The 23,650-nt window shown below is 40.0% G+C and overlaps 1 long non-coding RNA gene across 2 annotated transcripts; it reads left to right on the forward strand.

Annotated features, from left to right (window-relative positions):
• The first annotated feature begins 632 nt into the window (after positions 1 to 632).
• LOC146432431 (uncharacterized) lies at positions 633 to 11,830 on the forward strand. 2 transcript variants are annotated; one of them, XR_014854595.1, is made up of 4 exons: positions 633 to 1,208; positions 1,949 to 2,105; positions 3,149 to 3,443; positions 4,719 to 11,830. It is a non-coding gene; the product is annotated as an uncharacterized LOC146432431 (long non-coding RNA). The 2 variants fall into 2 exon arrangements; XR_014854596.1 differs by lacking the exon at positions 3,149 to 3,443.
• The last annotated feature ends 11,820 nt before the right edge of the window (positions 11,831 to 23,650 follow it).

Below are 23,650 nucleotides of genomic sequence, written 5' to 3' on the forward strand. Positions count from 1 at the left end.
GGAAATGGTAAAGCAGGGTGAGTGATTGTGGCTGTGGATTTCCTGGGGTCAGTGATGGCAGAGGCAGGGAAGACACTTTGCTTTCCTCTCCCCTTTTCGCCTTCCATTTGGTGAAGCCAGTAGGAAACTGAAATGGCTTAGGGGATGGAGAAGCACTAGAGGCCACTCTTAAAGGACATCTTGGCCACAGTCTTCCTCCTGTGTCCCCTCTTCATCCCTACAGTTTTGTCTGTCATCTCCCCACACGAAGGCCCCCATCTGATTGTTCCCTGCTCGACAGCTCTGCCACAGTAGAATAGCAAGTCCCCATCTCTCCTGTTATGCTGCATGAAACTAAAAATACCAACCCCACTGGAGTTACTTCTACATTAAAGATGTAAGTGCAATAAAAAAAACACTTTTGGAGCTTTTTATTTTTGATTTAATTTTTAATTAATCTTAATTAATTTGAATTTTGAAGCAATCTGAAAAATAGTTTTAAATGAATATATAGAAATGCATATTTCGGTGGGTTTTTCCCCGCATATCCAGCGCCAAGAGCATGAATTATGCAGGACAGAAGCTGTGGGTGCCGAGGTCTGGGTTTTGTATCGCCGAGGTCTGGGCTTTGCTCAGGACAGGCGTGGGGCGGGCGGGGGCCGGGTGTCCCCATGTCGTCATTCTGGCCCCGGGGCGGCCGCGGGGAGAGCCCGCAGGACCCCGGCCGGTGCGGGAGCCGCGCTCGGGCCCGGGGGAGCCGCCGGGGCCCCCGCTGCCGCCTCAGCCTCCCCTCAGCCCCGCGGCCCCGCTCCGCCCCGGCCCTCCCCGTCCCGCGCCCGCCGTTGCCGTGGAGACCGGCGGCTGCTCGGGGGCTGTGGGGGCTGAGGAATGGGCCTGGCGCCGGGGGGTCTCTGTGGGGTCCGGTATGCCGAGCAGCCCCTGGGTCTGAGCGGGACCCTCTGGGTAGAGGTGCAGCACCGTGCAGGACCCGTGGCTCCTGCGGGCCTGTCTGGCGGGGCGGGCTCACCTGTGACACCCCCGGCAGGGCTGGCCGAGGCCGCAGGGCCACCCCGGCTACCCGCAAGCCGCGGCGGGAGCGGCACGGGCTGTGGGAGCTGCCGGGAGAGCGCAGCCCTCCGAGAGGCACCGAGCGTTGTTGTTTCTAATTAATGCCTGTGTGGTAGCCTAATCTGTGTTACGGGGCTCTCAGGAGTATTGTAGCAACAAAGGTATATTCTAGGGTTCAGTTAATTAAAAATTACTTATAAATCTGCCTAGGTCCTCTGTTGCACTTAGCTCTGCTGCTGTAGATGTACCACAGAAGAAATACACAATATTTATGCATTTACAGCAGTAGTTCGGCTAATTTCCTGTAGAGTTCTTTCCCCTGCTCATTACAGCCCTTCCTCATTGGATTCTAAGGGCTTGCTCTGCTGTCAGCCTCACTCGCTGCAGTGGGGAGGTAGGACTCACAGCTGCTTTTCTCCAAGTCGGTAGCAGGGCACCTCCACAGGGCCCTGGGGACTGTCCTGGTGCCAGCCTTGCTCTGGGGGTGGGCTGCCTGCTCTTCTAAGGGCGCTTGGTTCGAGAGCTGGAGTTTGGAGCACACTTAGGGTTGTGTGTATCTGTGTGCTGCGATAAAGTTATGTCGTGAGTCCTCAGGAGAAATTATAAGATAACATGAATTAGATTCTGGTTTTGTTTTATAGTAAGCTTTCCCCCCACCCCACCCTTCCCCACCCTGTTTTGTTTTCTGGGGTTTTTTTTCCAAGTACATGTGGAAGTGCCTAATATGTGTTTTCTTTGGCTGTATACTTTTTATAAACTCAGTATCAGCCATGCACTTAAGCATATACTTGTGGTGAAGATGTGTCTGATTTTCTTATAGTAATAAGGTTATAGCAAAAACTTGATGAAAAATACCTGATGTCTATATACAAGTCTGTGTTTATGTGTGTTTATTTTGTAGTTAATTTCATTTTGAGACTGATATTAAGGGGCAATATCTCTCTCAACAAGCCAAAGTGAAAAAAGATTAAATAGAAGCTGGATTCAGTATGTGTGAATAAATCTAACCATAGAGCTACCCATAAGCTCTGGAGTTTTACATTGCGTTGCAAAACATGGTAAGCTTTTCTCAGCTGTTGCATTTTTTCCTTTTTTCTGTCTCCAAGGAGTAGGGTACCAACACTGCTAATGCTTGGCTTCCCAGAAACAGTTGTTTAAGTCAAGTGTTAGAAACTGAAAGTTTGTGTTACTGTTTCTTTGTGGCAGATTTACAATAACATAGTAGTAACACTGTGTTTGATTAAGACCTATACCGCAGTTCTATTATAGAAAGTAACACGGTATAGGAAACTATGAGCCCATTCTAAGAAAATGTTGTGAGTAAACTCCTCAAATAGGATAACAAACACTTTAATATTTTGCCTTTATATTAAAATATGTTCTAACCAATTATTTGTCTTGGGCTTTTTTACTTCTACAAATTAAAAAAAAAAATCATGTTGTTGAAGAACATTCAAAAATATCTGTTCCAATGTACAAATGTCTGGGAAAGGTTGCCAATATGTAGCTTACCTTCGGAAGCAAAGCATAGTATTTCTTGAACATTTTTGAGGAAAATTATTACTTAATCATTCAAGATTACTTTCTTTTATTTTGAGGACAGTAACTGATTGTTTACAAAACCCAGCCCCCTAGGAGTGCTTCTACCTCATTTCATACCTCATGGTTTTGCAGATTGTCTGTGATTGTAGAAGTTGATTTGTAGTCCTAGGAATTTAATTTCTTGACCATCTACTTGCATAGCCTAAAATCTCCAGTCTGAAGAAAGCAGCAGAAGTACTTGTTTTGTCATGTAAAGCTTTGGTTTCTGTAAGCTGCATAGAATAATTTTGTGAAAAAGTTTGAGAGAATCACAGAATGACACAATGTTAAGGGGTTGGAAGGGACCTTTAACATCATCTTGTCCCAACCCCCTGTCATGGGTGGGACACCTTCCACTAGACTAGGTTGCTCAAGGCCTTGTACAACCTGGCCTTAGATATTTCCAGGGATGTGGAATCTGCAACCTGTTCCAGTGTCTCACCAGCCTCACAGTGAAAAATTTCTTCCTAATATCCAGCCTACCTGTAACTATCCTGTCCCATCACTACAGTTCCTGTAGGACACTTCAGACCCTGGAAGGTGCCATGAGGTCTCCACAGAAACTTCTCCAGCCCCAGCTTTCTCAGGCTGTCTTCATAGAGCAGGTGTTCCAGTCCTCTGGACTTGCTGCAACCTTTCTATGTTCTTCTTGTGTTGGGAACACCAGAACTGCATGCAGCACTGCAGATGGAGTCTCACATGGTCAGAGTAGGGGAGTGAGGATCTCCTCCTTTGACTTTCTGGCCATGCTCCTCTGAATGCAGTCCAGGATTCCCTTGGCTTTCTGGGCTGTGAGTACTCACTGCTGCCTCATGGTGAGTTTGTGATCAACCATCACCCCCATGACAGAATAATTTTGTGAAAATACTGATGTTTTCAGGGAGGACCTGCTTGCCTTTCCATGGTTTGCAAATGCTGATTCTCTTAAAGATTTGATGACCTTTTTAATGTGGGCAAAAGCAAGCTAACAAAACCCCCTGATGGTATTGAACAGTGCAGTTAGCAGAACAGGCTTGTAATGTTGTGGGACTCCTCATTGTCTCCTTATTTTAAAAATGTAATATTGGTGTACATGACTGTAGTAAACTTTTTGCTGGATAAATTAAGCTGTCACAAGCTGCATTTCATCCTTTGCAGACCAACCAAGAAAGCAATAATTTTAGGACCAAAGCTCACTGGGTCACTCTGCTTTTAGCAGAGCTGCTGCAATTAAAATATAGGAAGCTTTTAATAAGAATTAATTTGGAAGTAGACATACACACTTTATATGCCCATTTATTGGTGAGAATTATACTTCTGCATTCTATGCAAAGAATAGGTTTACATGCTGTTAGCTCATCCTGTAACTTAAAACTCTTTCTTGTAATAGCTCTATTATAGAATTAAGGGAGGACTCACTTGGTCAACAAAACCCAAAGTTAATATTGCATGGGTATCTGGTAATCTAGTAGATATTTTCTTTCTAAAATTCAGAACTTGCGTGAACTAAGTTCTGGCCTCTGCTCATTTTCGTTAAACTTGGTCGTGCAATTTAATGTAGTTGTCAGGTTTGTTTTTTTTTTTTTTCTTTTTGCTTTTTCTTTTTTTTGGTGGTGCCTGATAGTTGTGCTAATAGAGTGCTAATTTTGTGATATTTAATGTTTACAGTGTCAATAGCTAAACATAATAGCTGTGCTTTATTGTGTTGGAGAATTTTAATATGTTATTTATAGATCTGAAACATACAAGATATGATATAAAAGCCTTCAATATGAAAAATGTTACATTTCTGAGCAGACAGTGAGAAAATTGCCTTTTAGAGGTCAAAACTCCCAATGCCTCTGGCAACATGGCCTTGATGTCATTTGACAGGGTGGAAACACAGCCCTTCATGGGAATAAACAGCCAATACCTGCATGATTCATTTTGTTAGAAGGGGTCTCCCATTGTTGCTAGGCAGTATTTCCTAGGTGGAGTTAAAAACCAACACAAATATCAACAACAAAACCCCTAAAACCCAACTGCTGTCTCCTCAGAATAATACTTATTGCATGTTGTCTTGTTATTGTTTATTTGTTTTTCTAATTAAGTGGTAATTTTTTCCTCTGAAGAATAGATGCATCAGCTGAGTCTCAGTACAGACCTTCCCCTCTAAGAGGCAGCAAGGGAAAGAGCTGGAAAAGGGTTGCCACCTGGTTAGTGGAAGGTTTCCTTTCTGTCTTCCTCTGTCCCTTCTTAGAGCTGTCTGTTTGCAAATGCTCAACTGTGTTGTGATGTGCAATTCTCAGAGAAGAAACATGGCAGAGACCAGCAGACATTCATTTGAAATGATTTTCATTCACTGCATTCTGGAATGGACTTGAAAGCAGGTCTCAGAGGCAACTTGTATGTACCAGTTTGTCTTACATATTTATTTATGACAGACTTGAATCTTCAGGATGGTATTCTATCAAATGACATACTGACTCAGTGTGATGTGTGTCTAAAAATAGGTCATTGTCAAAAGACAGGAAAGGAATTGTATAAATCTATAAACTAAACCATTGCAGTCTAGTGTGATAGCATACTCTGAAGCTGAGGTAATGGTATATTCAAAATTACAGCTTTCATGGATTATTTTCTAGAATAATACATTAATTTTGCATTTATCAAAACAGGAGGATGGCTGCAGACTATAAAGACAGCTAATGCTAATGCTAATGGATTACTTCTGACACAGCAGTTAGAAATAGTAAAGTAAAACAAACCATCTCAGAAGGTGGCAGGATTGGACCGAACTTTGCTCTTATGCTTTATTTATTACCAATTTAAACTCATATATTTTCATGTGTTAATTTGTATCATAAAAAATTATTTAGAGCTAAGACTTAGGCATTTGGGTTTGAAAATAATGCTTCTGTTTCATGCATTTGCTAAATGTGAATGGATTTTTTTCCTCTAGTTAATCTAGAGTGTTAAGAGGTCTGAAAAAGAAGACCACTAAGAAAGGTACTGTTTAAAAATGGGCATTAGGAAAGGAATTTTTGTAATTTTAAAAAACCCGTTGATGCATACAGATGTGCGGGGTTTGGACTGTAACAGAGTAATGCAGATTTTTTTTCTGTTTATGACAGCATAAGCACCAGTATATAAGTGAGGTCTTGAATTTATCTGCACAACTAATATGTTTTGGTGTTTAATGCAGTGTTGTTACTGCAAACCAAATAGAAGGGCTAATATTTAATTAAGGATAGACTCTGGAAATGGTCAGCAAAAGAACATATGTATCTGTGGGCAGGGTTATATTGAGAGGTTTGGAGTTACCAGGTAAAGGGGAAGTGTGACATCTGGTGGAAAGATGGTATCAGGAGCAAAAGATCCATCAGTTATAAATGGGATTATTTGACACAAGAATGCATTATACAATGTTTGAAACCACTGCTGGAGATGAAATCCAGATGAGTGAAATATTTTGTGATCTCATAGTTCATACTGTCCAAACCAGTAAACATGGCAAGATGATTCTGTTCTTAATGAATGGTGTTATCTTCTTTTAAGCTACGAAAGAAAGTTTATTTTTTTAAGTTCCTCCACCAAACTCTTAATCTACACTGAAAATAAATTAATATGGTGCAGGCTTAGTTATGTTTGAGTATTCAAGTATTTTTTTAGAAAACTGTCATCCAAGTTACTGTGATGAATATCCTAGCAGGCTCTTTGATGCTTGAGTTCTATATTGAGCCTACTGTAATACTGCTTCCAGGTGCAAGTCCCAAGTTATCAGCATTATTTGATGCTGTTCTGGGAGATACTGGTCTGATACTGGCTTGGAGATGCAATTGGAGGAGCTCAGCATTGGAGCCCCTGTTTGGGTTCTGCTCCCTTAGAGCTGGTGATGGTGGGCAGGCTCTTCTGCGGGGTGTGGGAATAGCCTTGCATTGCGTGAGTGAGGAGGAAAAGAGGAGGAACTCTGTAGGAGAAGAGGGGGGAGTGTGGAAACTGGAGCTAACTCTTGCTTGATGTCACATTGTTGGAGTTAGAACTTGCATAAAATCAGGGTAGGCTTGGAGCTGCAGAGATTTTGCTTCATTTTATTTATTTCCAAAATATGTTGTGGAAAAAGAGTCTGCAATTCATTGGGAGCTCTATGTATTAAGGATGTTCAGGAGCCTCCTAGCTCAGCTCAAAGGCCCAGGGGAAAAAAAAAAAAAAAAAAAAAAGAGAATTCATCATAATCTTTCAGCTCTGCCTTAAAATGCCTGATTCTTCTGATGTTTCATCCCATAGGATATTGATCATTCCATGCCAGTCTGAGATTTTTCTGTATTATGACTTTGCTACTGAAAGATTGCTTTATCCCAACCATAGCACAATTTCAGTCATGGTTCTGCTCTGTAGTTCAGGCTCATCTCCTGTGCATAACTGCCCACCCCAATCATGTGGGATTTCCCCCTTCATCAGAAGGGAATAAATCTTGAGATTCTTTTGTTCTTTATGCATTTTTCTTCTATTTTTAATGTTAGCATCTCACTTGCTAGAACAATATATTACAAGAGTTCTGAATCTTTTTCCTGCTTTGGGGGCACACTCCGTCTGCAAGTTTTTGCCTGCTTGCACAAAAATAATGTTTTTTTGGGAACTGGCCAGTTCTAGAAGGGAAACAGGTTAGCAAATACCTAACCTCACAAATCTAGCATTTCAATGCTAGATTGCAATGGGATGGACCCATCTCAGGCTTCTTGGTCAGCCACATCAGGCATTTAACAACATTACATGTGAGTAACCTGTTTCTCAGGTCACCTCATTGTTAGAGTCACAAATGCATGATATTCATGAACTCTGGCATTTTGGTACCATGATGAATAAAATATACTGTTTACTCCAAAGAGTGAATTGCTCTGCTGTGCTTCTGGTGGGCAGGGGTTTGGATAATCCAAATGGGTTTGAGTAGAAGGCCTGGGGTACAGAGTTTGCTGATACATTTTAGTGCCATTTAGTTCAGTGTTGAACAATTTCTTCTTAATCTAGTTCCAGCCTCCTTACTTACTGCCTCCTCAGCAATGTGGCAGTAATTATCTTCTTTGTGTGTGTTTCTTGGGACAGATTGTGTAGGCACTTTCATACTTGTGGAACCACATCAATTAAAAATCAGTTTACTCTCTTACTGTATTGTCATATGAAGATCGGATGCAGGCCAAGCTTCAGTTTCTTCGTAAGATGGTTTTTTTTTTCATGCTGGGAGGGAAACAAACCTAATGCTTTCCTTCAGGGAACCTTGTCGTATAAGTCAATAGCTTTCTGAAGGTTAATTTGGGGTTTGCAGATAGAGAAATTCTCCTATTGAAAAGTAGAAGATACTCTAGTTTAACTCTTTTGGAAATTTAGAGTGAAAACCATAATTTTTAGTGATGTTGAGGTTAATTATTTTAAAAGATCTCTAGAGATAACCTGAAAAAAAAAAAAAACAAACCAGAAGTTTAGATTGATTTGAGAGCCAGACTGGCAAGTTTTAGTTCTCAGCTGTGTTGGTGAAAAGAGAGTTCTAGTTCTTACCAAATTATAACTCACAGTGGTACTGAGCTTGTGCCTACCACAAGGTGCTTTCTGAACTGCAAATATGAGCTCAGCCTCAAAATACTGCAATAAATCCACTGAATGGATTCTCTTCTGTAGATTCTCTTATAACTGTACGCCCTTCATTTTTGCCCAGGGCATCTACTTAGGAGATATCATAAAGTGAAAGTAATCTTAATGTCACTAAATGAGAAAAGAATGATCATATTGCTTTGCCGAAAAACAAAATGTGAAGGGGGACTGAGAAAGGGAGAATACCGAATTGTATTTGCTGCACTCTTGTGGGCACCAGGAGAAAAATGTCCTTTGTTTTTCTGAGAATTATTTAAAAATGTGTTTGTATCAATGTTGCTGCTTCTCAGTAATAATTGGAATTTCTGATTATGCAGATATGATGTACAGCTTTTGAGAAAATGGATAGCTTGATCTCCATACTGGTACTGATGACTGGGTGCATGGTGGCTGTTTTGGTAATGTATGTAGGAGGAAGAGGAGGAAGGTTCTTTGAGAACCTCTTGCCAAAAAAAAAAAAATTGATGTAAGCCAAAACTTAGTGAAAGTAGGATATGAAACTTGCTTATGGAAATATACCACTGGATGCCACTGTTGCTTCATGGAATGTCATACTAAAATAACATTAGCCCTGCTGAAAAATTCTGCTTTTCCTTCACTCTCATCTTCTTAGTTTTTTATTACTTTAATCTTTGTTCATATCAAAGGAAAGAAGAAATCATGCCCCATTTATTCTCTCCAGCAACATGGTGATATGGTTTCCATATCTAGAAGTGACAGCTTGTCATAGGAAAGAAAAGGGAATGACACAAAATTTGTGGTTTTTTTCCTTCCTCTTCTAAGGTAAAATATTTTTCTTGAAAAGAAGAAAAGATCAGATGAATGAGCAGCCAATTTTCCTTGTAACTAAATTCCTTCTCTCTGTCTCTGAATCCTGTGATAATTACAACTAGATTTGGACACTGAGCCTTTATTCCTGTTTTAATGTCATCCTAGAGAGCAGGGCAGCAGGTCACTTTTGCAAATACCAGTTTATTTCCTTTCTCAAGTGTTGGGCGTTTTGTACTTGAAAGAATGTTTTTCACTTGTTACAATTTTTTCCACCTGGGGGAAGCAGGAAGGGTGAAGGTCATCAGGTGAATTTTTGATGGCTGTTGCTTGTTTTTACAGGTACACTTGTAATCACCTGATTAGCAACTCTGGGACTATTCTCTAAGTCATACAGTGTGGGGTTTTGTAAATAGCTGGGGTTTTTTGCTTGTTTGTTTGGTTTTTTTTTACTGAAACAAGCCCCAAAATGTAATTAATTTAATTAAATGAAAATAAATAAACATCCTAAAATCTGAAGCATACGTTTTAGATAATTTGGGCTTTGTATTCGGAGTGCACCTTATTCCTAATCTTTCCTATGGGGAAATTTAAAAAAAGTTGGAAAAAACCATGTCTACTGCCATGCCTGGCTTCTGCAGAGACAGTCCACCTTCAGCTGTGCGCCTGCTTAATTGGGTAAGCCACAAGCATTGTCAGCTCCATAAAGGGCCAGCCTAATTAGCAACAGTGGGAATGTGAGGAAAAGACAGACACAATGGAAATAGTCTGTTGCGAGGGCTCTGAAGGAAGGAGAAGCAGTAGCAATGCAGCCCTGAGAAAGCACATTCACTCTCTCCCTGCAAGCTGGGCGGGAGCAGACAGACAGCAGGGCTTCAGCCCCGAGGCCTCGGCAGTGCCATGGAAACGGCACAGGAGCACCGCATCCCTCCGGCTCCCAGCCCTTGTGGTTCTGCTGCGGATTTAGAGGCAGCGGCACCCACACAACCTGTGTGGGGCTGCAGCAGGGGAAGGTTAAAATGCACGTCCCTTCTGCCGCTTCACAATTGCTTTATGAGGCAAATTGAAGGAGAGGAAAAGAATCAAGCAAATGTACTAAGTTTACTCTCAAAGATGGACTGCCAGCTGGCTTACAAGCCTCGTGCTGGATGTCTGACAGTCAGAATGCAGTTTAATGATGCTACTGTTCACTGATAATTCCCTCTCTCTTCTGACATTGAAGTTTCACCTGGATTAGAATTTGCAATCTCAGTTTAGCAGTGGTCAGGACTGGATGCTAATACTGCATCACTGTAGATTCTGAAGGGAAGCCTGCCAGTAGAGCTGCTGTTGATGCCGCATAAACTTGTAGCGGTGACCCAGATAACATTGTGACCGACACAGTAAGTTACAGTGTCAGGAGGAATAAATGTCTCCTGCAGCCCCTCAGAGAGCTCCAGCTGTGCTGTGGTACCTGCCCTTAAGCCCCATCTACCCAAGAAACTGATGGGCTCTGGGAGCTGCTGGGCTTTGCTCAGTTGTTAGCTAGTTGCACATGTGAATTCAGAAAATACACAGAGCTTGCAATTATTTGGAAACCGTGGTAATTTAGTGTTTCTAGTAAAGGACCTTTCCAAAATGGTTACCTGGGCTCTGCCATATCTGTTGAGAATTCCTGGCAGTTATCTAAGTCTGACAGGTGTCTCTTTAGAGAACTCTCGTGCCCTCATCCCTCATCTATTACCCTCTGCTCTGTTTCTACTTCTAAGTCTAGGCCTGGGGAAGGGCTAGTTTTTAAATTACTTTTTCTGAAGCTCTGCAGTCAGCCACATCTTCGTCTCACCTCTGCTCTGAGGTGGAAATGACAAGGTTTCTGTTATGTTCATTTGTTATACCATGCAGAGAAGGTTCTCCCTGTTCTTTTGCAGTAGGCCTGGTTTCACGGCTGGAGAATGCTAAGTGGTTCTATGGTGGCTTGACATGGGCTTGCTCAACCCATAATAAGATACAGCAAGATAAAAGAAGCGGACATTTCTGGTATCTTGGACAACAGCCTAAATATATCATCACCACCTTTTGTGGTTTGCAGCTGTCAGAGAAAATTAGCTAAATGAAGTTTGACTTCAGCATAAGAAAGCCTGGGCTTTTCAATGTAGTGTGTTCTAGTGAAAAGTGAGTAAGAAGGAATGGAGCAGGATTCCAGCCTGTGTTTTCGACAGGCTATGGTGAGCTAGCTAGCTAATTAGCTAACATAGAAGCAAAGCCAGAGAAATATTAAAAGGACATGAAATAAATGAGCTACTACTGCCTCTTTTTTCCCCCCTCATCCCTTGTCCATTTGAGAGTGAGTGATGCAGAAGACACTGTCCCCAAGCTTCCTCTACACTGAATGTATATGTATGCAAAGATCAGGAATGCTTCCACAACCTTTTGAGAGTTCCTTAAGTCTACAGAATTCAGTCCCTACTGCATTGAGTGCCTTTTGAAGATAAAAATCACTGATTCCTAGCTGTGCCATCTTTTGTTAACAGGAAACCTTAATATACTTACAGTAAAACCCACTGCCAGAAACGGCAAAGAAAACTTCTGTATCTTTTACAAGAAGCAATAGGCAAAGAGCAAATGTGTTTTGGAGCAAAGGTGGGGAGGGTTTCTCCATGCCATAGGCATTGTCAGAGTTAGGCATTGTCAGGGTTGTGAATATTGCTCTATATGTGTATTTATGGCCATGAATCTTTATGAAGCAGAAATCAGTTAGTTTTACCCCATGTAAGCCTCTGCTTGTTTATCTATTTGAAAGCAGTCATTCATTCTTTTTGCTTTATTTGTAACCTTCACAAAATTTAATGTTTGTATAAATCTTAAAGGTGACATCTTCACAGTGTAGGTTTTCATTCTACAGTCCTTGTCTTTCAGCCTGATGCACTATGTTAAAAATATTTGCAGTCTTCTATGGGGGTGATCTTTGTGAATTTATCTGGTCTCTTTGTGGATGTTGCGTCCTCTGGCTGCTTGTGTATGGAAAGTGCATTGGTACAAAATGATAAATAAACTCTTTCAATTGGTGCTGGATTTCTGTGGTCCTTCACTGCAAGTCTCTTCAAACTCTCAGAGGAGATTTTTCAACAGCTCCTGGCTCATAAGTAACAACTTCCTCTGTGATAACCCTGCAGCAGCTCATCTTGTTCCTTCAAGCTTCTGTCTGTTGCCAACGTAGTCATTAGACCGATTATTATTTAAGCTGATCATGAATTCCAGTTTGGACTCTGCTTTCGCAGAGAGTAATTAGAGAAGGCACCTTCCCCATCAATTTGTGCTATTCATGGAAATATTATCACTTACAGAAGATACAGAGTAGACACTTGCAGGTTCCTTCTATTAAAGTGGCTGTGAAAAAGTCCATGGGAAAGGGGAAGTTCCTAGCTGACTTATAGAAACTTTGCCCTGTTGGCCTTGCTCTGTACTAGATGTTCAGGGATTTGGTACTTGTGTTTTACAATGTTTACATTCCCAAAAATGTGGCAAGTTTATTTTTTTGGTTTTTTGTTTGTTTTTTCTCTCCTATCATCCAATATCATGAAGTCAAGCTCAGGCTATTTCTATTTTAGACAGGACAATATTTAAATCATGCGTGAAAACATTCCTGTATTTTAAAAATACTTCGAGGCAAAAGTCTACAGTGAATATGTGAGATCAGGGCAGCAGATTGTGAGATCAGTGGCAAGACTGTCAACATTGACAAAGAGTACTTTTGTCTTTTGAAATGTTTGAATTTTAGATGTTTGAATTTTAAAGTCTTGCAAAAGTATCAGTTCTTTGATTAAAAGCCACAAAAGATTGAATTCTTCAGCTACTGAGTAGGCTGTCCTGAACTTTCTGGGAACTGAAGCAAAGGGAATAACTGAGGGTCAAAGGACAAAGACTGCTTGGCTGGTCATTAATCTAAATTTGCCTGGGGAGTATAGCTGTGAAGAAGTTGTTAGCATGCTTTTCTCCCTCACCCTAATCAACAAAATAAGAGATTTTGCTCAAATCTGGCTTTTGAGTAATTGAGGAAAAATACAGAATGTTGAAAATTTGGTCTTTCAGGTGGGGTGTGTGGTGGTGTTTTGGTATTTTGGTTTTTTTCTTGTTTTTTTTTTTCAAAAAAACATGGGAGGGTATTAGGCTTGCTGTGATTCAAATCCATTGAACTTCAACAGAATAACAGTAAAACTGTCAGTCTTTATGCAGGTCTGAATGTACATGAACTGGAGGAAGGCTGTGACAGAGATGAGGAATCCTTGGTAACTTTCAGGTAGCTACTGCAGATTACAGGTACCTGTGAGCATGAAGCTGCCTGGCTTTCAGTGTGAGCAGCCCAAGAACGTTCCACAATTTGTCATTCTGTGATAGTACCTTGTTCTGCTCCAGATTTGTTGCTTGTATCCCAGCTAATTTTCTTAAAGTTGGAATGAGGGTGACTGCAATTGTGTGAGCAGCAGAAGAAATGTAGGCAGTTCTTGTGAAAGGTAGGAAAGATTTGCTGTGTCCATTTCTACTGAATACTTTGCCAGTCTTCTTATTTACCAGGCGGAGTGCTGAGAGGATAGAACATCCTACAGTTCTAGCTATATTATATTTGGAAATAAAAGATCTTTCAAAATGAAAGTAAATTGCATTACTATAGTGTCACCCAAAGCACTTCATGATCTGAGATGAGAGGATTCAAAAGGGCCAGGAGTTGCTCTATACAATGTCAGAACTGCAGCTCTGTGAAGAAGAGTACACATTTCTGAATTGGTAAAAAGTAGTTGCATTAATTACATGGCATGCCACACTACACATGAACACCATTAAAAAGTCAGCCTTTAAATCTTAAAACACTTCTCGTTCCTACTATTCTCATTATTAACATCCGTATTCTACATTAATGCCTCTGGCAAGAGGTGAAAGCTGTTCAGGGTGAAAAGAAATTAGTTCAATTTTTCAGTAATTACGCGGAAAACTGTTCACTGGCTTTAGTCACCCTCTCAAGTAATTCTAGTGCTTCTGGTTAAAAAGATCCTGATCTATGGTATTTCGCTAATGATCAACAGTTTTAGAAATGACATTTTTCAGCAGCACAACCTCTATTATTGGGACAATCTTTTCCTCTTGAGCAGCTGCCAGATTTTTCAAAATCAATGGGAAAGCTTATGAAAGGTAAGCTCCTTTTTGCCCCCCTTCTTCTTTTTAAACTTGAGATCACTATTGCTTGAGATGCAAATTAATGTTTCCAGTTTTCAAAGGAAAAGACCACTTCTTCCAAGACAGATATTTGAATAATCTGTGGCTGTGGGGAAACAAATAGTTGTTAATATCACAACTAGGTAAAGGAAGAGACCCTGAAGAGTATGGCAAAAATTAAGTGGAAGTGAAAGAACAGCATGCCAAGGTAGTTCCTGTCATATCATGGGGTAAATTTTCAATGGGTGAATAAAATATCTTAATTTGTCAGGTCCATTTCCCTGTTCTCATTTCAAGTGGGCCTTTTGTTTCATAATGGTGAATGACAGAAAAGTAAAAAATTGCAGTAGGTAATGAAAATGTATTTTGAGAGATGCATTCGGGAGGACTGAGTAGGTACCTTCTATTGAGTAACATGGAAGTTTGGTTTGTTCTTTCTCACCATTCTAAAATGTATTTATGTGATACTTGGAAACAACAGTGGTCAATCAGAGCTGACTGGTAGGTGTCTTTCTACTGGAATGTACTGTGTGGCAGTTTTGGTAATTTACCAGTACTCTCATTCTGTCCCATATGAATTGTTGTTTCTCAAGTTATGGAAAACTCCAGAAGACTTCCAGTACATCCATCTATAGTGTCTTGCAAAGGATTAGTGACAGTACAAGTCCAAGCAACAGCTCAGATACCTGATTTCTGTGACCATTTTATTATTTGCAATAAATACCTTCTTCAAGTAGCACCATCTGTGCCATTTGCAAGATGTCTCTGACAGTTTCCCTGAGAGTGTATGAAATGTTGTGTGGTGTGTAGGAAGTTCTGCTCTTCGGGGCATGGCAGAGGACAGTGACACTTCTTCCAAATGTTATTCTGGCCGCAGAGAAACAAAGAGTTTCTTGCTGGAGTGGCCTTGGCACTCTCAGATATATTTGAGACTTCTCATCTTGGACAAACTTCATTGTGAAAATTTTTATCTCTGAAGAACTAATTGAACTGTTCACCTTTTTACTACATTATCAGTTCTAATTCAAATGATCCTGGCTGTAATAACTTGATCTTTGAAGCAGTTCAGTGTTCTGTGATCAAGAATTACTTAAGCTTCTTGTGCTTGGCATTGTACTTGCAAATGATGGCAGCATATTTCTTCCATTTCTTTCTGAAAGAACAGGTTGCATTTTAAAATAATAATATAATAATAATAATAGTTTTTCTTGGTAAATAGCTCTGTTAAGTACCTACAGCACAAAGTATCATAACTTCAATGCTTTTGATTAAGGAACTTAATTAGGTCTTAAAATCCTTCTTCTTCCATTGAAATACCTTGTCTTCCCCAAAAGTGGAACATGGAAGTCTTCAGCAAACTGCAGCAAGGTGTTTTACATGAACAGTTTATACTTTTCTGTCACCAGATCACCCGTGTAAAAAAAAGGCCCTTATTCTTTAAGGCTACAGGCAAGCAGTAGGATGCAGAGCAATATACTGGGGCAAACTGCATGAGACTTCCCTAAGAACATCAGAAGTTTTCTTCTAGTGAATATGAAATCTTGCCTTTGGCAGTAAGCTGTATTGAATGCTTCAGCAGGGAATGAAAAGGAAAACCTTTCTCTAAGCAGGAAGGTAACTTTGAATGCTGAGCTGGAATGTATGGATTTTTACCTCCTCTCCATTTGGTGCTTTGATTTACTTTGTCTTGTCTGGCTGTGCTACAATGCTGTTAGTTTTTTCTGCTAGTTTTTTCAGTTCTTTGGAGCTGAAAATACTAACATAATACTGGGATTGGTGAACTCCTCAGCTGATGAAACACCATATACAGCCTTGTTTCTGTTTTATGGTAAATACAAGATCTCACACTGTTATGGTATGGTAAAAAGTACACTGTCCTTTTTATTTTAATGCTTGTTTAAGAGCAGTCCTTGATCAGAGTTAATGGTTGTTTTTAGGTGTGTTTGGTAAAAGCTTAAAAAACCAGCAGCCATGCACTGAGCTATTATGCATAAATAAGGTAACAGAAAGGTTTTCATCGCCTACAGCTGGGGATCACTTTCTTAAAGAAACAGCCTCTGGCTCTGCTTACCTCTACCTCTGGATTGACTGTACAGGTGTCTTTAACTGTACTAAAGACCTTGATGGGCAGACAAGATTGACCTCATCTCTGCTGTGAGTTTGAGGCTCTGATTATCCAATTAGCCTTTCAGTAAATCTGCCCTTCTGACCCACTCAGGGTTTGTTGGCTAATCTTTTGGACTGGTGGGGAGAAAAAAGTATTAGGAAGAAGGATTTTAGGTTGAACTTCTTCAAGGTGTGTGAACATGACTTGGAAGATGGCAAATGCATGCTTATTTATAGATATGCAAATATCTATGCTTATTACCTACAGAGGAGCTGTAAGGAGGAGAAATTGAATGAACAGGAAATGGAGGACGTTGATTTGAGTGATCTAGTAGGCCAGTACCCAGTCAGTTGTAAAATATCTTTACCATGAAGGAGAGAGTCTGAAAGCCTGAATTGGGTCTTACAATCTGGCACATTGATTGAGGGGAGAGGGAAAGACTGAGTGAGGGATTCTTATAGGAACTGTAAGGGTGACGCAGAAGAGAAACTATGATTGCCAGGATCAGAAGCTGACAAATGGCTGAAGCCCTGTGGAGAACATGTACTACCATAGTTTGGAAAGGAAATTTGCAAGTGCCCTTGCCAGAGGAGAGATGTGGTGGCTTTTACTAAAGTAGGGACACCTGTGCAAGGACTACAAAGACGTAAGTGACATAGAAGCCATAAAAGCTTCTGTAGGTGTGAAGAATACTTACAAACCCCTTTCTCTGCAGGACCAGACCTGGCCCAGCTCCCAGGTGTGTGTGGTGTGTTCTACCTTGGGCAGATCCTTCAGTGCTCCTCCCCAGCCAGTTCTTCCTCTCTTCATGGATTCTGTGTAGCCTTCCCCTTCCCCTTCCCCTTCCCCTTCCCCTTCCCCTTCCCCTTCCCCTTCCCCTTCCCCTTCCATCTCCTTCCCCTGGCTTTCTACTTGGCACAGGTTCTCTGTCCTCCCTGACTTTTACTGGACTGATTTTTATGTCCTAATCCCGAGGGGCCTCTGAATGAGGGAGGACGTTTATAGTGATCTTCAGTGTACTTTGGCTACCTGACATGAAATTGGCAACTATACAGGGTTGACTGCAAGGGAGAGTAGGCTGAAGTACCCTGTGTGGTGCTTTGTGAGGACATGTGATCTGGCTGAATCAGGGGAATGATGTAGAAAATATTTTAAATGTCAATGAGGACCAAAATTCTTTAGGCTTTTAATCTTAGTGAGTTTTCACTTGATTTAGTCAAACCGTTCCCAGATGCTAGTCACCAATGAGACAGCTCTGGAAACTTGAAGACTTGAGGGTCTGTCTAATTCACAGGGGGATCACTATCATCCTAATGGGACCTTGGTTGAAACTTTAATTACAAGAAGACAGTAAAAAGCACTGTTTAAGGAAAAAAAAAATCCCCTTATCAACTTCTGTTGCTAGTCTAGTCAGGCTAAAAATTCTGCTTAATCTTAATGATTAGTAAGAGTTCTTCATTTCTGTTAAATAAATTACGAATTATTCAGAGGCAGTATATTAAAGGAGATCTAATCAAGATATCCAGAATATTGTGACATATTTAAATCCCATAATATTAAAAAAAAACATTTTTGAGGGAGTAAAGATACTTTATATACAATTAGAGGCAGTATGATTAATAACCTTGAGCTCAGATTTGGCTGCTTCCTTTGGGATTTGGGTTTTTTTCCTATATCTTTGGAACCAAATATATGCCTTAATTACCAATCAAACAGTCAATGAAGGCAGAACTGAAGTGTGGATGTATGTACTTGGATTTGTATTAGCATTTCTTCCACAGATTTGGATTAGTGAGGCTGAGTGTATCTGCAGGTTTTGATTGCTGTCAGGAAGAATGTGAGTCCATGCTATGACAGATTCTAAAAACTAGCAGATCTGTCTGCTTTGCATCATTTGACATTTATGCCACATGCTAAACTTGCAAAAGGTAGTTTGCAGAAGCATTTATAAGTGCTGAGAGGATTCAGACCATTTAAAACCAGACAGTGTAGTTTCTCCCCAGCCCTATTTCTTTATTGATATTTCAGGAGGAATAGGAGGTTTTGATATGTGAGAAACAGACCCATTTGGTTTGAAACCATTCTGGTTGCAGAATATCTGCAAGGCTGCAACACTAAATCTGAATTGAAGACAAGAAAAGAGCCAGATACTTCTGAGGTTTGGACACTCACAGGCTGATACAAAGTCAGCGATTGGACAATGCTCCTTAAATAGCTGTGCCAGTACTTCCTTTTACTGCAGTAACAGGAGAGTCAATGCCTTCAAATCCAGTTGGATTGGGAAGCTCAGGATTTTGGAAGGTGTTACCCCAGGGTACTTTGCTTGTCAGGTATAGCTGCAAGGAAGGAGATTTCTTAGTTGAAGGTAGGGAAAGCGAAAAAGTGTTTGAAACCAGTCTTTATTGTAATTCTGGCTATTACTTATTTCTCACAGTTTAAAATGGAGAATAGTGGGGGAGAAGTATCTCCTTGTGACAGGGGAGAAAATGGATGAATGGTGTGTACTATCAACCCTTTATCTTCTGAATTTTTCTAAAATTGATTTTACTTCTGCACATGTTCATTCTGGAGTGTTCATAAAGTGTATGTTTTGGTCAAGTATGGCAGGCTAGCTTTTTATTCTGAGCAGTCAATTTTGAAACTCACTATGAAAGAGCTCCAAGGTAAAATGGTTTTGATCATTACCAGCTGCTGTGTGCTTTGTAGACTGTAATATAAACCTGACAGTCAATTTTGCTGGGATGATCTAATGAAGTTCTCAGATGTATTCTAGGAAATAAAAATAAACCCCATTTTTTCAAGGATAAACATGGATAAATTGTCAGAATCATAGCCCATTTCACATTATGTCTGCTGTGTTTTCCTCACTGCCTGAAATGGTCACTGTATGCCTGATTTATAAAGACAGTATCACCTTGATGAGTACACAGTGTGTCAGTTGAGCAGGATTCATGTCTGTATGGATTTCAGCGGAGAAATATAATGCGAGACAATATAAATATTGCAGCCTCTTGCTCTATCACATTGTTTTATTGGTCAGGTTGCCTGTGCTGTAGTGATTTTGGTTTTTTGAATTCTTTTTCTGATATTAACAAAAAAATATTCTGGTAACATTTGTGAAGAACCCACCAGCTAAACTCCTTTCCATTATATTTTCAATAGGTGAATTAAATTAATTTGAGATCAGTAAATGAAATGTAGTGTAAAACATTAAAGATTATATCATTCCTGAATTTTCCTCCTTACCAGAGATGGGAAAAGAGAGGTGGAGCAATTGTAGATGAGACCCAAACAAGTCTGTTAACAGATAAATTGTAGGCCTAAGCTCCCAGTTACCTGCCCTAGGCATTAGCATGCCTGGTTACTACTAGGTGTAGGAGTATTGTTGTGAATGAATACTGTAGAAACAGGTCAGCTCTTTGACATTTTACAGAACAGACAGCTAAAACTGTGCCCTGTGGACTTCAGTGGAGGGATCTGTATGTGGGCTGGCATCAACTTCACATGACTTCTCTGCGGCTCCATCACGGCACACAGGAAGGGTTATACTGACTGCATGCACACTTAAAACAAAGATAAAATAACTTTTTCTTGTGATCATAATGTATGCTAGTCTGTATCTATGAATTTGAAGGTGAACTGTTGCCTGGAGCTTTCATTTCCTGGGAAAGAAGCCACCTCCACTACCATTTAATGGACTGGGACAAGCTCTTAGTGCTGTTGCCTTAGGCCATTGCTTCCCATGGTGCTGTTCTCTCTGCTTGAACATAATCTTAACACCTTTTGCAGCTCGTGACATGCTTATGTTTGGATATGTTGAGAGGAAATTTCATATATTAAGTGAAAATAAATCTGTACAGGATTCTCACATTGGAGAATAACTGTGGAAAAGTTGGATTTTGAAAGCCTCTTTCATTTTTCCTAACTTGACAGTGTAATTCTAAGTTCCATGGAAAAAGGAGGACACTACTAGAAAAGATCACTGATAGAGATCCCATAAAGCTGAATATGAAATACAGGGCCAGCACTGCTGTAGTAGTTAGATTTAAACAGAAGAATCTGGGTCTTATGTAAGGTAGGTACATAATGGAAAACTTGACCTCTGCTGCAATTCTGATAAATGTGTCTTAATGAAAAAAAATTGGTGGCAAAAATGACAATGTATGTCAGAATTTGAACAAGCTTTTGTCTAACTGTGTAAAAGTTACTGCGGCACAAAATGCCTGGAAAATGACTCTTTAAAGATTAGAAGGTATTATGTACATGTGCTCCTTACTAGGTGCAAGGTTGTGCACTGAGATGTATGTATGCATAGGACTTCCCAAAGTGTCATTCTAAACTAAATATTTGGAGTTCTTCCTTAAACCAGACCAGAAAACCTTTTTACAAGATTCGATGTTTCTGTTAGAATTGTAGTAAAGCAAACATTCTTATTCTCTAGCATGAGTCGCAACTAATTGTGTCAATTGCTTCATAATATATTACCTAAATAGTTTGATGGCAGTGAGCAAGGCTTAGTCATGTCTATCTTCTTCTTCTGTGTCAGTTCTAGGCTGTCTTTCCCTAATCGCTCAATAGATGAACTTGTATAATGCTTTCACATATTCCAGGATTAAATTGAACTGTGGAATGGGTGAGTGCCTGCCTTTCTTAAAACTCAAATTCATTGTGAATCTTTACTGCATGTTTAATTCTGGGCACCTCTATTGGAACAGATAGTTCTGAGACATTTTGCCAAAAGTGGCTTGCCACTGGTCAGTATCAGTTGTCACTCATGTAGCTAATGGAAAAAGGTGTCTTGATCTTCACTGTGGTGCTTTTTTCCCAGCAGTATCATGCTGGAAGCCATTAGAGATATTTGTTTACAGACTTGCTTGTGAGGTTCCAGAGAGAGAAGCCAAGAAAATTGCTGGTCCTTCTTAGCCAGTCGCTGTTGCCTTTGGACAAAAATTAGTTACATGCTTGCCATATGAATCTTGGGACATTTTGCAAGTCATTATTCAGGAGAGTGCAGGTGCGTGCTGAGGCTTTGGAATATCCACTAATAACGTCAACCTGAAAATCGTCCCTTGATGCTGTATCTGCTCAAACAGTCTGTGCTCAGCCTTGTCTCTCATGTTGTGCTCAGTAAACAAACTGGTGCTGCATGCAGATGTGTTCCAGCGTCAGTGAAGTTAAAATAGTGAGGGTGGAATTTGTACAGTGAAGTGTGTATTCCAAAGAGTTGTCAGGACTATGCCGAGCTTCCTGTATGATTTATTGTTGGGGGTAGGAAAAGAGCATCCTTCATCTCAGTGTCAGCAACTTGTATCAAGAAAGCAACTATAGTTAAGTGAAAAAACAGCGAAAAAGAAATTTCCATTTTTATCTGTTCATTCCTGGTAATGTGGTACCACTTGAGCTGACCTGACAAATTAATTTGTATTATTGTACAAAGAAACTAGGAATGACTATGTAAAAAACAATGCATATGTTTTATATACATTGAACTCATTTTCCGGTTAATTTTTCTGGAATTATATCTCCCCATGTATTTGTAATTTTGTAGATGCCTTAGTATATATAGTGATATTTGCATAGGGTTTTATTCTTATGTACTTTATCTGGATGTATATAAACAGATAATTTGTGATGTGTGCTCTTGCTTCTACTGTCAGTGATGGTGTTGCCCAAACAGCAAAAGTAGTGCAAAGAAATGGGGTTAAATTCATGTACATTTTAGTATGTGTAGTCCATGTATGCACCTCTCCCTTACTCTGTGTATCCCTCTCTCTCAAAAAAGATGCTGTTAGATGGTGCAAAAAGTGGATTTTCTCAGGAAGTTGCTCAAATGAGGGAGGGGAGGAAGGGGATAACCTGAAATCAGTACCTACAGTTTAAAGACTTTAAAAACTCTTTACTTCAATCATTATGTAAGGTAAGCAGTAAACAAGTAAACCAAACTGTATAATCAATTAAGTTGGAAAAGACCTCTAAGATTGAGTCTAAATTGTGGCAAAAAAAAAAAAGAGATTTCCTATCCTCAATTCATATTCTCTTTTGACATTGTGCAGTCTGATGTGCACAAACATTGGTGATTTTTATGGAAGAAAGTGTTGGAACCCCATAATGGAAATTCTGAAAAGTTATAGACAGTAGGAGTTAAGAAAACTCATTTTAATGTCTTGATTAATTTAATTTTAGTGGCATAAGCTCCCACAAATTGACACTTCTGGTATGAGGTAGCCATGGTAAGAAGAAGTTGTAGTAGGGGGACTTAAATAATAAAAACCCCAGCAAATCATCATCACTCAATTTGTGCATATTGCAAAGATGATTTTTTAGGTACACAAGGGTCTCGAGAACATGACTTCACTTAGATCTTAATGAATTTCATTTAGAGAGCATCCCAATGTCAAATTCTTAAATCATCCCTGAATTAAAAGATTATTGCTGTCTTCAATTTCAGACTCTGCAAAGGCAAATAAACTGCACTTAGTTTACACAATCCATTTTTGTATCTGTGTTAATCCCTTTTTCTGCTGTAGGTTTTAGGCTGCTTTGAGGTGTAAGGTGGGAGATTCTGTTCTGTTGTGTTTGTGTGCCTTCACACCTCACCTTCTGTGACTGCTTTAGCTGAGTTCTTCTGTATTGATACTTGTGAGCATTTTACTCCTAATACACTGACCATGAAATCCCAAGGTGGGAAATACAGATTTTAGGAGTTGTCAGTATATCATGTATAATGCAGAGCTGCCCCATATAGAATCAAGTGAAGGGTCCCCAGTGCTGGAAGCAAGCTAAGCATGGCTCTGTGAAGCTGGAAGGCAGTTTAACCTGTGTGTGGAGAAGATGCTGGGGCAGTTGGACTGCTCTCAGTACCGGAGCTATTTGTAGTTTGGCACTGGTATTGCTGGTATTTTTTTTTTTTTTTTTTTTTTTTTTTTGTTCTCATGCAGTGAACACTTACTGATCTGTGAATGCACCAAGCTTTTCAGATGTAAACGTGACTGTATATCCACATTAGGTGGGTGTGTAGATAAGGCTGAAAAGGAACTGGGAGGAGGGAGGAAGTGGAATCCAGTTGAAGGATTAAGTCCCTTGATTTTACCCTTGTATGGGCTATGCGGTTAAGACCTGAGCTTAGTAATTCTTATGGGTCCCTTCCAACTCAGAATATTCTGTGATGGGAGACAGTAACTAGTGGAATGTCAAGAATTTTATTGTCACAAGACATTCTGGCAGAGATGAGAAAGTCTTCTCAAGTACAGAAACTGAACTAAAACACCTGGAATAGTTTTTGCATGTTAAGTCAGATCTAATTGTTACTAAAATAAGCAAGTGAAAATTGTTTGCAGCAATGAAAAGAAGTACCCT

The sequence above is a fragment of the Lichenostomus cassidix genome, chromosome 11, assembly GCF_008360975.1.
Source record: "Lichenostomus cassidix isolate B80296 chromosome 11, HeHo_3.0, whole genome shotgun sequence".
In the NCBI taxonomy this organism is placed as follows: domain Eukaryota; kingdom Metazoa; phylum Chordata; class Aves; order Passeriformes; family Meliphagidae; genus Lichenostomus; species Lichenostomus cassidix.